Here is a 15,423-nt window from a genome sequence, read left to right as displayed (position 1 = left end):
CGTGGCTCGGCTGGTGTTAATGGCCCTTAGAGAGGGCTAAGCCAAACAAACCCTGGGCTCGGCATTAGATCGGCTCTGCCTGCCATATTGCTGGCCTGCCCACCTTGCTACCACACAGGGATGCTCTTACTGGAACAAAACTGACATCTCTAAATTGTGCTTCTTGGCTCTAGTTCAAGTTAAGTTGGCGCTTTAGTTATTTAATTATAACAATCTCGGTACGACCAAATGCGCATAAATGCGCATAAAAGTAAAAATATATATACAATGAAGATTTCAGATGTACTTGTTGCACAGGAAATGTGGTTTCCCTTCACGCTGGCCTCACAGCTCCGTTTTTGCGCGTGTATCCTCGCTTACCCCGAGGAGCCCCTCCCTCCTCTGCCTGTCAGAGGAGCGCTCGGCGGGCGCACCCCCTCCCTCTGTGTTTGACTTTGACAGGAGGCGGGAGAGGCGAGGGTGCTGGTGCCGAGCCTGGAACCTGAGCCCCGGGCAGGAGCCCTGCCTTTTGCACGTGTTGGGACTCGGTGCTGGGTGTGCGGCTGCTCTTTGCAGCCCTAAACTAGGAGCGGGAGCCCCTTTCTTCCCCTTTCACTTCAGCTGCATCGAAGACCCCGAAAGACACCAGTGAGACCTCCTCGAGCCCACCAGAAGGGAGGAGTCCAAGCACGGTGTAACCTTACCTTCCTTCCTGCACAGACCTCGCTGTAAGTGAGCCTTCCTGCCCTGTGCTCGTGTGTTGTGGTTTGCTTGCTGCAGTGGCTGTTGCAGCTCAGATGTCACTCGGCGCACTTCTGCATGTGTCAGAAACTTCAAGGCGCATATTTGCTTTCTGGTTTGCATTTCAGCGCATTCTTTCTATGTTGCTTTTTATTTTCTCCTGAAAGGGCGTGCCCCGCCTACTTATACACCGTGTTATGATTTTGATGACAGCACAAAAGTTACCAGTAACATTTTGTAAGAAACCGGGGGAGTGTGTTTGGGTTCCTTAGCATACATTTCTTGGGATATTAATTAACCATGTCTTCCAACTCATATTGTCTAGGAGCCATCCCGATGTGCAGGGACCTTTTATATGCATTCAAAGTATTGTATGTTTACACATATAATTGCCCCAATGTTGTTCAATCCAAAGGTGCTACTGTCCAATATTCTGACAACATGGTGCTTTCTCATATTTTGCCAGTGCTCCTCCTCCCGCCTCGCTTTAGGTAAAGAGAAAACGCTCAGCGTCGTGGGACCTGCAACAATATTGTATCTGGGACTGGGTGGGAACTTTCATATGTGCCTCAGTAATGACAATGGTGTGCGGCAGAGCCACGCTTTCCGAATGTGTGATGCCAGATGCAGACACACAAACACGTTCGAATAGTGCAACAAAGCAAACATCATCATAATCTCTGGCGCTTTGGTGAATAATAAAGGGCATTTGGGTCAAAAAAGTATCTGTGCCCTAAAAGTAGTGCAAAGGTGTCACAATAATCAGCATTCCACGTGTGTTTATTTTGAAAGGCACCCACATACCAACTTCAGACCTGTAGGGCTTGTAATGGTTTAAATTGCAAGGTGGTGGATGTAAAGCTGGCTGGACTGCCACTTGAGCAGGGGCTCAGCTGCCAAGGGGCCTCATGCCATGTGTGACATCTCTCTTCAGTGTGTTACTTTTTTACCCGACAACAATTTGGTGCTCATTTTTAGCCTATAGTACTAATGTTGAAAGGGAAACTAGTTGCCTCACGACACATCTTGTTGCGGGTCGGGGTCTAAATGCAGGACTGGTTTGAGATTCCACACATTGCATGGACTCAAGTTGCAACTGCTTGACAGAGGTGAGTCTGCAGGCCTTTCCAAAGGTTACTGGTTAGATGTGTTCAGGAGACAGGGATGTCTTGTTAATGGCAGTCCCGTGTCTTAATTTGTGAAACCAGTGCATTCTGGGAAGGCGAGTCTGTGCGTTGGTAAAGCCAGCTACGGAAACACTTTTAACCGAGATTTGTAAGTGAAAACTCGGGACCAAAAATAACCAATGATTCGCTATAATAGCTAGGAGTAGTGGAAGTGCCATCGGGGCCCTTTGAACCGATGAAATAACAGGGTTGACCCCTATTTTCCCAAACTATGCCCCTCGCCTGCCTCATACATGCTGCCGAGGGGTTTGTTGGAGCGACTTTATACGAAAAGTCCACAGAGCTCCTAGAAACCGTGCTTACTTTCTCTTCCTTCAGCCGCCTACACCAGGAAGGACCGTGCCGGAGGCACTAAATGGTAAGCCTCCTACCCCTTACTGCTCCTAAAGACGGCCATGGTTGCTCCCTAGTGACACGGTCATCTCCTGCCAATGTACACTTATAAAGTTTCTTCCGTAAATCGCTTTCTCCCGTGAGGGCTTCCTGTGCAGATATTTATAGTCAGAGTCCTGCGCATGCGCGTCGTTTCCCGAACCCTGTCACCCAGCAGCGGGTCCGCAGCCGAATAGCAAAAGTGAAGCCCAGACTGGGCACGGACCGAGGGTTCTGGCGACGGAAACGTAACTTAATGCAGGTGCAGGGTCGCTGGGGCTGGACGTAACTGCGCTTATAGTCTTCAGAGACACGCCCCCCCCCCGTCTCTTTATTTGTGTTTCTGCTGAAGCCTAGTTTACCGATACATTTAGAAATATCACAGAGCGTGTGCCGTGCGAGTCGCGCGCCCTGACTGCCAAGTTTGCATTTCCAGCTGCATACTTCTGGCGAGGACGCTGGAGAGCAGGCAGGCAAACCTTTCAGGGAGAGAGGCGGTGGGTGAATCCCTCTCTCTTCAGCAGGCAAACCGAACCCCCGGCCCTAGGCTCGGCCACAGGCTACGCAGATACGACCGACCAACCATATGTTTTTTTTTTTTTTTACTAACAGTCACGGAAGAATGCGATCACTTTCCGTGGGAATAAGAGCGCTGAGGCCGCGAGCGCAAAGCAGCCAAGAACTGATGTGGGAAGTAATTTACACAAACCAGAGTTCAGTGAAGTTGTTCCATCAGAGAAAAGCATGCGCCCCATAGAGGATTTAGTACATCGTTACTGTTACTGACACAGTTTCACACTACCTGTGCCATAACGCTCTCTAATACGGATCACAGTTTCATTAGAAGTTGACAACGGTGTTTTACTTGTAAAACGAAGAGTGCCTGCCCGTGTTTTTGTTCGAATCCCTCTGTCGCTGCTGCCAAGCCATGAATTACAGCGTGTGCCTCTTTCTTGAATGCTCGGATTTGTAGAGCGCCTGTAATGTGAGGGATTCTAGGCGCTATTTCTAGGCACGGGGACATTGGCGGGTGCCCAGACACACTGGAGGCCGAGCCGACGCCGTGACTCGAACTGGGATCCCCAGCTCTAAGCCCGGCAGCTCTGGCTGTTGCGCCACACACTGTCAACCATTCAGTCCCTCCTGTCTCTTTATCTTCTTCTTGCAGATACCTTTTCATCCCTACCTACTTTCTCTATTCATCCCAATTTTTCCACCTTTTTCTTTCACCCTTTTTTGTTGTTCTCCCACTTTTTCTGGAATTCCCAGCCCAAAAATAAGTGCAGATGGCAACACCACAAACTACGAACTGTCAGTGACGATTTGTCCTAAAGTACATTTACAAACAAAAGCTCACCTGTGTAATTCATTTTTTTATGCCTAAGGCATCCCTCACCAGGCATTTTCCTAAGTAATCAAAGAAGTTTCCCCCAGGATGCAAATAGAGTCTAACAAGGACAATGGCTCCGCCGCTGTGCGTACATCTTGGATCTCCCAAATTAATCGAATTCCTTAGAAGGCCTCACCCCCGAAATTAGGCAACCAAACTATCAGACACGTGGCCTATGCAGGCAACCTGGTGAACTCTTCTCAAACTTGATCAGGTTTACAAAGATAACTGTTGAGTTTGTTTACATTAACATTTGACAGCTTATTGACAGTAAATGTGTCATAAACTAAACAATGGCCTTTGGAAAAAAAAGAGAAACATCTTGAATGGACGGTAGAACAGCAAACCATAGACCTAGAAACAAAACATGATTATTTGGGAGTACCTGTAAACTCCAAATTATCCTGGGCACACAATATCCGTAAGTGAAAGCAAAAAGCACATAGGACAACCAAACCAGTGAAACGAGTTACAAATGTCTGTGACATAGGAGCCATTGGTCCTCATATGATGACATTGAACGCTAAGCTCCTACCTGTGCTCTTCTGTGCCTGGAGAGATAAACACATACAAGAGCTGAGCACCATCTACATGCAAAGTGTGAGAGCACTGGCAAATCTACCGTCTTCAGCACCACAGGAAGAACTTCGTCTAGAGCTCAAGTTTAAGTTATTGTTGTTATTGTTAGTGACATTTATAGAGCGCTAACTGTTACCCGAAGGTGTCCTGGTGCTATGTGAAGTCCTAACGGGGACTAATGTGGTGGGAGTATTATCAAAATTAATTAATAAAAAGCCATGTTTTTAACGCCTTCCTGGCAGCCAGTAGGTTGGTCATGCATCTAAGGTGTAGTGGGAGACCATTTCATGCTTTGGCTGCGCCAGCCACAAAGCTTCTGCCACCCCAGTTGGCTTTTTTTCACAAAGGGCACCAACACCAATTTTGCTTCTGATGAACGCAGCGATCTTTTTGGTACATACCAACGGAATCACTGTTTTAAGTAGTCTGGCCCAGCTCCATGAAGGGTTTTAAAGACTAAACATAAGGCTTTAAACTGAGCACGCTTCTTAACAGGCAGCCAATGAACTTTTTTGATCTTAGCCGAGATTGAGGCGTATTTTTGGTGCACCAGTAAGTCGTCTGGCAGCAGCATTCTGCAAGAGTTGCAATTTGCCCGTAAACCCTTCCTGGATATTAAAATATAGACTGTTACAATAATCCAGCCTGGACATTGTTAAGGCTGTGATAACTGTTTGTTGAGTGTCTTTGGGCAGAAATGGCATTATTTTTTTACAGAATCAGAGGATATACGATGTAGATGAAGCCACTGTATTCACTTGATCCCTAAAGCTAAGTTTCTTGTCAATCCACACTCCCAGGTTGTTCACCTTCCTGCTAGGAGTGGGAAGAGGACCCGATACGTTTTACCACCAGTCAGGGGTCCAGAAGTTGGGGTCGTTGCCAAATAATACAACCTCCGTTTTAACAGAGTTGAGCTTAAGGCAGTTTTGAGCCATCCAGATCCCCACGGCATTCATAAAGTCCTGGAGCCGGGAAGCCATTCCCAACAACTCTTCTGGCCGTATATACACCACAATTTAGGTGGACCTCTGCGGGACTCCACAGGGCAGAGAGAATGGTTCGGCCGAGAATTGACCGAGGGAAACAGTTTGAGTTCTGTTTGATAGAAAACATTTGAGTAGTTTCCAGGCGGTGCCCTGGACTCCAAACTCATGCAATCGGTCCATCAACAAAACTAGATGGACCGTATCAAAGGCCGCTGAGAGGTCCAACATAATCAATGCAGCATGTCCTCCCTGGTCAAGTATAGTCCTAATCTCTTCTGTGGACTTGAGGAGCGCAGTCTCTGTGCTGTGCCCCCATCTGAAACCGTACTGGGTCGGGTTCAGCGCCTGAGATTCTTGCAGAAACAGGCTAAGTTGCGCATTCATGTTTTTCTCTATGATTTTCGCAGGGCGTAATAGTCTGGAAATGGGTCTAAAGTTGTTGTGATCTCTAGAGTCCAGGCTCGGTTTTTTGAGCAGGGTAGAATGGATGCCCTTTTCCAGTCTTTAGGAAAATACCCTTATAAAAACATTGTGTTTATGATGGAGGTCAGTATTCATGAAACTGTATTGGATGCAAGTTTTAATATAGATATCGGGCATGGATCATACAGGGAGCCTGACTTCACTATCATTAAAAGATTGAGAATATTCATGGCCGTTAGAGGGGCAAATCTATCCAATAGAAAAGTATCACTCTTTTCTACATTAGAACTGGTCGTCTGGACAGGAGTTGTTTTAGTTGTTGAATCGGAGAAGGTGGAAAAAATGGCATTGACTTTGTCAAAAAAGAATTTGGCTAATTTGTTACATAGTTCTTCGCTAGCCGGGATGGTGCGAGAGGCTGGGTGAGCCAGGGTAGTTACAGTTTTAAAAAGCTCTTTAGACGAGTTTTTTGCAGAGTTAATTCTATTGGTAAAAAACTCTTGTTTGGTTTTATGGAGCAGCTGTTTATAATGAGCTAGACTCCATTTTTATTCCTTTTTTCCCTTGTCATTATATTCCTTCCTACAGTTTCTTTCCAGGTGCTTACAGATCAGTTTTTGATCTCTAAGTTCCTGAGAGTACCAGGGAGAGGAAGGATGCGGCCTGTTGTGGCGGAGGAGTTTTTCGGGAGCTAGCTTGTTCCCTGCTGCTTCCAACCAATTTATATATGACATAGTAGCCTAGTCCAGACCTCTAGGTAGCGTAGTTAGAGTCGAGGTTAACAATTCCTGTAAATCCTCAGCTTCTACCTTGTTCCATGCTCTTTTCACCAGATATTTTTTTAATGGTTTCAAAGTATAACGGTAAGGCACAGTGAGCTCGAATAGCACTGCCTTATGGTCTGACCAAACTAGGGGTAGAAGGCCCGTGACTAGCAACTGTGAATTATTGGAAAAAAAGAAATCCAGTGCGTGACCTGCCTGGTGAGTGGAGCCCATTATGAGTTGCTCTAGGTTTCCGCCACTCATCGAGTACAGCAGGCTGACGGTGTCTGAATCCGAGAGTGCCTCCAGATGGAAGTTAAAATCTCCCAGCACCGTATAGGAATTGACACATCCCATTTTCCAGTATACTACCTGCTTGTATTAAAAACCGCTCTCTAGGGCCAGGTGGCCTATAAATAAGAGTGCCTCTGAAGGTGTAGTGGTGTGAGAGATAAAAGCAGAAATCCAGCGCTTCACATTCCCCATTAACTGATGGGTCTAAAGATGCCGTTATCGAATTATGATAAATGACAACTAAGCCACCCCCTTTCCTATGTGACCTGTTAAGTGTATAACAAAAATAGTCAGGAGGTGTGGCTTTAACTAAATCCGGACCTGAAGCATCGTCCGTCCATGATTCTGTGATAAATGCAATATTTATCTTCTCTTCCTCAATGAGGGAAGCGCAGTCAGTGCTATGTTTAACCAAGGACCTTGCGTTGAGAAGGACACACTTCCAAACTATTGTGGACGCGTCCTTTTCTGTCCCTGCCGGTTGATTTTTTTAAGGCATCAACTGGTTGGAGCAATAGTTCCGGTAATTTGGTACCGCAGCCAGGGCAAGTCATGTGGGCCTATATGGGCCAGGAATCGAGTCGAATACAACAGCAATTATGATCTAAATTGGTAGTGTTTAAACATTTGAAAATACTGCTAGAATAGTGTGAAGACATAGATTTACCCGATATGACTTGGGTAGGGGGGGCTGGCCCTATGCGCGGAATGAGCGTTGGCGGGCGCAGATGGGCGCAGACGGGCTTCCCTTTGGCGCACCTCTGGTGCGTCGGTGGCGCGCCTGCTGCGCGCCAGCTGCTCTTTAAATATCATCGGGGCAAAAAGCCTAGCCCACTGACCTAACTTCCCCTGAGATGTCGGTCCCACGCTCACACTGTAGAGGACTTCGTGAGTAATGAGCAGTCTGCTAGTAAGTGCAAAATGCACAAGTTTAAAATGCAAGAAAGTTCATTTAAATACCAGATTCCAAAATGCAGCGTTCTAAAATCACAATACAGCAGATATGAAAAAAAGCGTATCGTAGGTCACTCAGGCCTCAGGAGGACTTCACTGAGCGCGCTCGCGCCAGCCGCTGTTTATATATCATCAGGGGCAAAAAGCCTAGCCCGCGGACCGAACTACCCCCAAGATGTCAGTCCCGCGCTCACACTGCGGAGGACTTTGTGAGTAATGAACAGTCTGCTAGTAAGTGCAAAATGCGCAAGTTTAAAATGAAAGAAAGTTCATCTAAAATTCCAGATTCTAAAATGCAGCGTTCTAAAATCACAATACAGCAGATATGAAAAAAAGCGTATCGTAGGTCACTCCTGGCTCAAGCCTCAGCAGGACTTCACTGTGCATTTGGCATATCGCCTGCATGATCAACTGTTTGATACTGTTGCATGATGGGAGAGGATACCCAAATGGAATATTCTAGATGAATTGAAAGTTAATCCCATAAACAAACCTGATTTTAATCTGCCCACTATAGAAAAACATATCCAAGACTACAATTTACATTCACTAGGCTCACTGATAAAGATGACAAAATCCAACTGCAAAGGAATAATAAGAACTACTCCGTGGACTAAAAGCTGTGAATGTGACTTAATAAGTCTACTGGACTATAAACATACTGATTTAACCCTAGGCTCATATTTTTTAATGAAGCAGCTGTACATTGACTTCAACTTGGAGGCATAAAAAAGCTGAGAACTACAGTTTCATTCACTGCACATGCCAATTCGCCAGCTAGATTATGTGCTGCAAAAACTGCAGATCGTGTGATTATAAAGCTGAATCTTTGGAGCAAATAATAGGTATCTGCCCAAAACGACAAGGTTTACAGAGAAAGTATGTGTGTCAACCATTTATAGATGCAACTGTAAGGTCAGTCAAGGAGGCAATCAAATGTTGTTCTATTCTACCGTCCAACACTTTTAAAAAGCAAATTAATGGACTTCCTTGAGTAATTCTATCAGATGCTTGAACAATCAATTAAGTTGATCCACCTGGGTGAAGTAACTTAAACTAGATTACTGAGTCCCAGTAAGACACAGGAGGTAATCAATTCACAAATCATGTTGTTTAATTGTTTCACCTTTGAAACTTAAAAAAAAATCGTTTTTAACCTTTCTATTTACTGTAACTGATTCATTTAAATGCAATAGCATACATACTTAGCTATTTACTAGTGCAAGGAATCAAATTGAGCAGAGACAAGTATTGGCATCAACCTTTGTGTGTATCTGTAAATTGCTCACAACAATAATTTTGAGATTAGAACAATACATTGGGAGCGAGGGCCCTGTCAATAATCAATGACATATCAGCAGCGTTTGATGCTCTCAGTTATAGAACACCCCTAAACATGCTTGTACTTAACCATGGCATCAGTGACACAATATTTAAATAATTCACATCTTTCTTGCCCAACAGGCCTGACCAAGTAAAATTAGCCTCTTACTTGTCTACCTCCTTAGCCATTTCCAATGGTGTTCCTCAAAGGTCAGCTCTATCTCCGCCCTCTTCAATGTTTACATAGTACCCCATCCACATTTTTTTTGACTGATTACCATGGGGCACAACATGATTGTCAATGAAGCCCAAGTATACACCAAAGTCTCCAATGAGTCATGTGATCAGTAAGGAATCATAGCTTGCCTCAAAGTGTGTAGGACAGCACGAACCAATCTTGTCTCTGTCTTTAGTCTTTTACTTATAGCTGGACTTCTTCCATGAGACTGCCACTACCACCCTCTCAAAATTTCAGAATCAGTGAGTTGTTTCAGATGTGAATTGGTCAATGATTTCATAGGCAAAAAGCATCACAGCACAATGTTTTACCCTGCATGCATCATTTGGGACATCCAGACCCTGTTGCATGTCTTCCAGGAAATCCACCCATTTGCGAGCCATGGCCATATGTAGATTTGATTATTGTAACAGAATCCATGGAGGTCTTCCTGTGAAGACTATGGCCAAATGCCAAAAAGTTAAAAACTACATATGTAGCACATCCTTGATCTGAGCTGAACTGACCACATCTCTTTACCCTGAAATATATCCACTGATTCCTGATGAAGCAGAGGGACAATTTCAAGATCTCCTGCCTCGTGCATGAACTCAACAAGGGCAGGACGCACCTCCCTTTCCATCTTGTTGGTGCCATACCAGCTGCCCAGACACCTAATGTGGTCCCCCTAAATCAGGTTCTCCTTTTATTTGGTGAGAACCAAGAGATGAATGGGCAGAGAACCTCATGCTCAAGACTCCTTTCTGTGGAACTTGCTTCTTTCAGCTCTTTGTACCAAAGAATGTTTTCTGAGATTCAGGAAGTCCCGGTTTCTGGAATGCAACATAGCTGACAATACTGGCTCCTGTGACTGACTGATACTATTATCCTCCTCTCAGAGGATAGTCCTACTACCTGATACAGTTGTTACCTCTCTGCTGCATACACCTAAGGAGCGCTCAGGACCAACCCATAGGCCGTACTAAAACCATAGAAATAAAATAACAGAATTTGCATTTTTCTATCCCTTTATAGCATAAATTAGTTGATAATACTGATGTGGATATTACTTATAGGGATATCTGCTATCCCCATGATTTCCATCCATTAATATTATTATTGACTGGGCAGTCACATCCAGTGGAGTTGACCCTAACTCCCTGAAGGAGCTCTAGTATCAAAACAAACTCTTTTCCACGGCAGCAGTGGCGATCTATTTGAAACACGACAGAATCCTTAAGCACCATTTCTAAACGCAACACATAGAGTTTAATGTAAAGTTTGATGGATGAGATACTCTGTCATAAATGTGACCGATATCCTGTCTGCTGTATTACAAGTGCATTATATCCTATGACACCTATAGTACATCTGGCAGGATATCCGTTACATTTGTAATGGCAAATCCCATCTGCCAAACTCTAAAACAGGCCCTTATCTCTGTTGACTCATTCAAGCAGTTTGCCCATACCAAGCCCTCAAACGAATGTCCTAATCCTGTAGTATTCCTTAAATGCCCATCCATTTACTAGTATCATCCATGTGCCTAAAATACATTTACTAATAACCATTCTGTCACCCATTAACAGAGCTACAAACCATACTTGATTTTACCATCACCATCTAGAAAGACAAGTATATTGATTCCCTATTCCTGAGCCCCTTTACTCCCTTCCCCACACAAAACTGAAAGCACACGGTCTTCTCCAATCACACCATTACCCTCCTTCTCTTATACAGTTTATAATATTCTTGTAAGAAAATGCCCCTTTTTGCAGGCAAGCCTTTGCAGTGGTTTGCCCCTTGAAGAAGTTGAGACCCTACTTGTTTGGGATGCACTTCACAGTTCAAACTGACCACAAGCCTCTCAGGTGGTTGATGCAAATGAAAGGAGAGAACTCCAAACTGTTCAGGTGGTCCATTTCCCTACAGGGTATGGACTTTACAGTTGAACATAGACCTGGGACTAACCATGCCAACCATGCCAATGCAGATGGCCTTTCCAGGTTTTTCCACTTAGATAACAAGAATCGCCGGGATAAGGGTTAGCTTGCTCATCACCTTTCATCTGGAGGGGGGCCATGAAATGAAATGCCTCTTTTTCCATGTTCACCGCACAGATTTTTGGACTGATGCTGTTGGTTTTTCAACTCCGAGAGTGCACTGAGGCCTGCTATCCAGACCTCAGTGTCAATGTTCTAACCCTATACCAAAGTATTGATGAATACAGGCCCCAGCTAGGCCCGCAGGACACAAGGGTTCGCTCTCCTGTAATGGAATCTATAAGGAAGTTGGCACGGAAACTGCAAAGTACAAAGACAATGTTTATTAACCCTTAAGGGTGGTCCTACAATCCATACAATACCCTTCAGTATTGCATAGAGTAGCACAAAGAACTTGCGTACACAGTCCCCTTTTATACACAACAGAGGGGCTCATAAGTGGGAGGATACAACATGAGGCAAGGAATGTTACCTTTTATGGACATTTTCGATACAAGATCAATATGTGGGCGGAGCTGACATACTCCTTGAGCCCGCGAAAACATGGTCAAGCAAGGACTAACTGATAACAGATGTGGTCAAGCCTGGGCATGCGCCAGGCGGACAAAGGAACTATTTATAGACTGTTACTAGGCAGATTACAAGAGCAACTAACACGAAGATAGGACTCTTCTCGTGTTGAGCACGTGGAGACATAACAATACAAAATGGAGTCCAAACTTCAGTCAACATAACGAAAGAGACATGTGTAAGGCAGGAGAATTCATGTCTTTAGTAAATGCTTAATCACATCGTGGTTTCAATTTACAACAGACGACCCTTTCAGCATTTACTGAAGACATCCGGTTTGTTAGGATAATCATCGTATATGTCAATTGTCATCATTTCTTCTACTTCTTTGGCTAAACGTTTCTGATAAGTGACATTGGCAATAGCTTTCTTATCGGGAATACAGAATGATACACATAAGGAACAGAACAAGGGACCACATTGGACACAGATGCAACAAGAAAACAGAACTGCTATAATTATACAGAGACCAGTTAAAACCTTCCAACCCCAAGCAGTAATCAATGCCCAAAACCATCCAGAAAAGGACCAAGTGCCGTTTTCTGTATGGATTTCAGCTGCAATTTTATGCAACCTGTTGATTGCATTATAGACTGACGGTGTGTGGTCAGGGATAAACACACAGCAACTACTCCCAATAATTTTACAAGCTCCACCTCGATCAGCTAACATAACATCTAACACCATACGATTCTGCAATGCAACAATTCTGGTAATCTGCAATTCTTCCGTAAGATTCCCAAGAGCAGCAGCGGTTTGGTTTGTCACAGCCTCTACCACTCTTGTTAATCTTCGAACTTTCCTACTATTTAGGGCAGCTCCAACGAAGAAAAACAACCCTAATTTAAAATCAATGTACTGCTGCAGACTGGTGTCAGTCTGAACCACGTCATCAATTGATAGAGTACGCTTATACCTATTTACAGTCACATTATTTAACAACTTCAAATCCTTATGATAGGATGCAGGTGCCAAAAATACAGGAGGCAATAGAAATGCTACATAACATACTCCGGACCTTCGGCTGGCAAACGGTAATAACCTTTATTCCCGCATACGAAGTATGTATTATGGGATGCTAAGAAGGTACTGTTATTCAACCCGTCGATGTTTAATATGGTAATACAATCACTAACACCAACAGGAATATAACCCACACTCTGGACACACAGGTCCGCTTGAGCTTGTGCCACTTGAATCACAAATTTGTCTTTTCCCACAGTGTCTCTGGTGTTCGTGAAAATATAAGGAATCGATTCATTGTCTGGTCGATACTCTTCCCATTCCCAAATTGTCCCATTCGCTTGCGGATATCCATCTTTATCCTGATGACATTCTTTATTGAGTCTGAAGAGTAATCGTCCCACTGTGGGTTTCCGAGTGGCAAAAAGCAAAGTGTACCATGCCCTACAAGAGCCATTATGAGAGAAAGGAAGAGGTATGAATGGCGTTCCTCCTTTCTTTTGATGAGCTGGCATCATACCACATATCCAACAGTTCGTAGCATTCGTGGCAACGTGGGTATGATGCAGCATCTGGATGAAAGTGTTATTCAAATAAGACTGACGATGCTTCAATTCTTGATACGGAAGGGTATAGAAGTAGTGCTCCTCAGGCACTGGAGTGGTCAACACAAGTAACTCTCGAGCAGGAGTCACATCCTCCACAAACCATGTGGTTATCCCAACAATAGCTACTGTGAGCATAAAGCCTGTTGCACAAAGAATTTTCTTTTTCTCCATGTCAGAATAAAGAATCAATATCTTCCTGAAACTAAAGGCTTGTCAGAACTCTTCCCCTTAGGCAGCGGTCGATTTCTTCACCAACGGGCCAAGACGGGTGTCGCTACACTAATGCAGGGCTGATCCCCCCCCCCTGCCTCATTGGCTCTCCGTTTCACTAACCCAAGGGCCGTTCTGACAACATGTCCCGATACTGAAGGATTCACTTTCTTGGCCTCAGATGATATCGCTTTCCTCCAGGAGTCGCGTGGTCCGGAAAGAGCTCCTCAGCGTCGTTCGATTCCACAGCACGGCCTTTCTCTGTGGTCAGAATCTCTTGTTGATCGGTCAATACAGCAGGCTCCACCAATCCGGGCGGTACTTTGCGGCAGTGCAGGGAATGGATCCAATTCTTTCTGTTGGAAACTCGCACAGCCGTCCTCGTTGCAAGTAAGACTTGCTCAGGACCAACCCATCTCGGCTCCAAGCTGTTCGTCCTGTCAAAAATCTTCACCATGACATAGTCTCCAGGCCGGAGACTATGTCCTTCGCCGGTGGACCGATCAGGGAGCGCCTCCCGGACCTGTTGATGAATAGAAACCAAGTTATCCGTTAACTGCGCCAGATAATCATTCATCATTACACAAGGTACATCATACACAGTCTTAGGTTTTGGCGGACCCCAAATATTCATTGGGCGTCCAAAGACAATCTCGTACGGTGTAAGACCGGTTCGAGAGTGCGGTACCGACCTAATTGACAATAACGCCAGTGGTAAAGCATCTGGCCAAGTCAAAGACGTCGAAGCTTGGATTTTAGCGATCTTGAGCTTCAGTGTACCATTATACTTCTCGACTAGTCCTGCAGATTGAGGGTGAAATACTGCGTGGAACTTCTGGGTGATGCCCAGACCCTTCAAAACATACTTTATAACATCCGCTATAAAGTGGGGTCCGTTATCACTCCACAGAAGTCTACAAACGCCATATCGAGGGAAGAACTCCTTCAACAGCATCTTGGCGGTAGTCATTGCAGTATTGTCTTTCGTAGGGTATGCCTCAACCCATCTGCTAAAGGCACACACCACTACTAGAACATACTTCAAATTGTTACAGCGCTCAAGCTGGATGTAATCCATCTGCAGAACCTCAAAGGGTGCAGTAGGTGTTACAAATCCTCCTGCTGGGGTTCGAGTACCCTTTCCTGGGTTGTACCTCAGGCAGATCATACAGGTCTGCACCACCCTCTTTGCCGTGCTAGCAATCTCTGGATGCTCCCAGACTTGGGTAAGCAATTTTACAATTGCGGAAGCTCCAACATGTGCTAGCCCATGTGCCATCTGAACCATAGGTTGTACAAAAGCCGTGGGTAATTTCCATCTATCCATCTGCTTATTTCTCCAGCAACCCTCATCATCCAATTCTCCCTCACTGGACCATTGCTCCCGTTCTTTATCAGAAGCGGTCCTCTGTATTTCTCGCACTTCTTCCTTCGCATCATGCCATCTCTCTACTTGTGACTTCACTACATACATGGCAGTAGCACCGGGCTGCATCGCAGTCTCCCGTGCCACCCGGTCTGCTAACGCATTCCCTTCTCCAACTTTATCGACTACCTTCCTATGGGCGCTACATTTAATGATGGCAATTTTCTTCGGATATGTCAATGCAGTTAAAAGATTATGAACTAACTCCCCATGCATTATTTGTACTCCATGTGACGTTAAAAACCCTCTCTCCTTCCAGAGCAGGCCGAAATCGTGCGCTACTCCGAAGGCATAGCGGCTATCTGTATAAACATTCACACACAATCCTGTACTGAGCTCACATGCTCGTGTTAATGCTATCAGTTCCGCTGCTTGATCTGATTTCTGTGGTATGCGTGCTGCCTCCACTATTGTTTGCAATGTAGTAATTG

The 15,423-nt window shown here is 44.9% G+C and overlaps 1 protein-coding gene across 3 annotated transcripts in view; it reads left to right on the top strand.

The window, feature by feature from the left end:
- Positions 1–424: 424 nt before the first annotated feature.
- The window catches only part of SLC7A2 (solute carrier family 7 member 2), a 445,257-nt gene continuing 430,258 nt past the window's right edge, over positions 425–15,423 (top strand). For 2 of the 3 annotated variants that reach the window (XM_085642005.1, XM_085642009.1), the window contains exon 1: positions 425–707. The gene's annotated coding sequence lies outside the window, so the exon portion shown is untranslated. The remainder of the gene's footprint in view (positions 708–15,423) is intronic. The other variant, XM_085642008.1, reaches the window with a different exon arrangement.

This window comes from Triturus cristatus, chromosome 2_2 (assembly GCF_964204655.1).
Source record: "Triturus cristatus chromosome 2_2, aTriCri1.1, whole genome shotgun sequence".
Classification (NCBI taxonomy): domain Eukaryota; kingdom Metazoa; phylum Chordata; class Amphibia; order Caudata; family Salamandridae; genus Triturus; species Triturus cristatus.
This window is presented reverse-complemented; position numbering and strand designations above follow the sequence as displayed.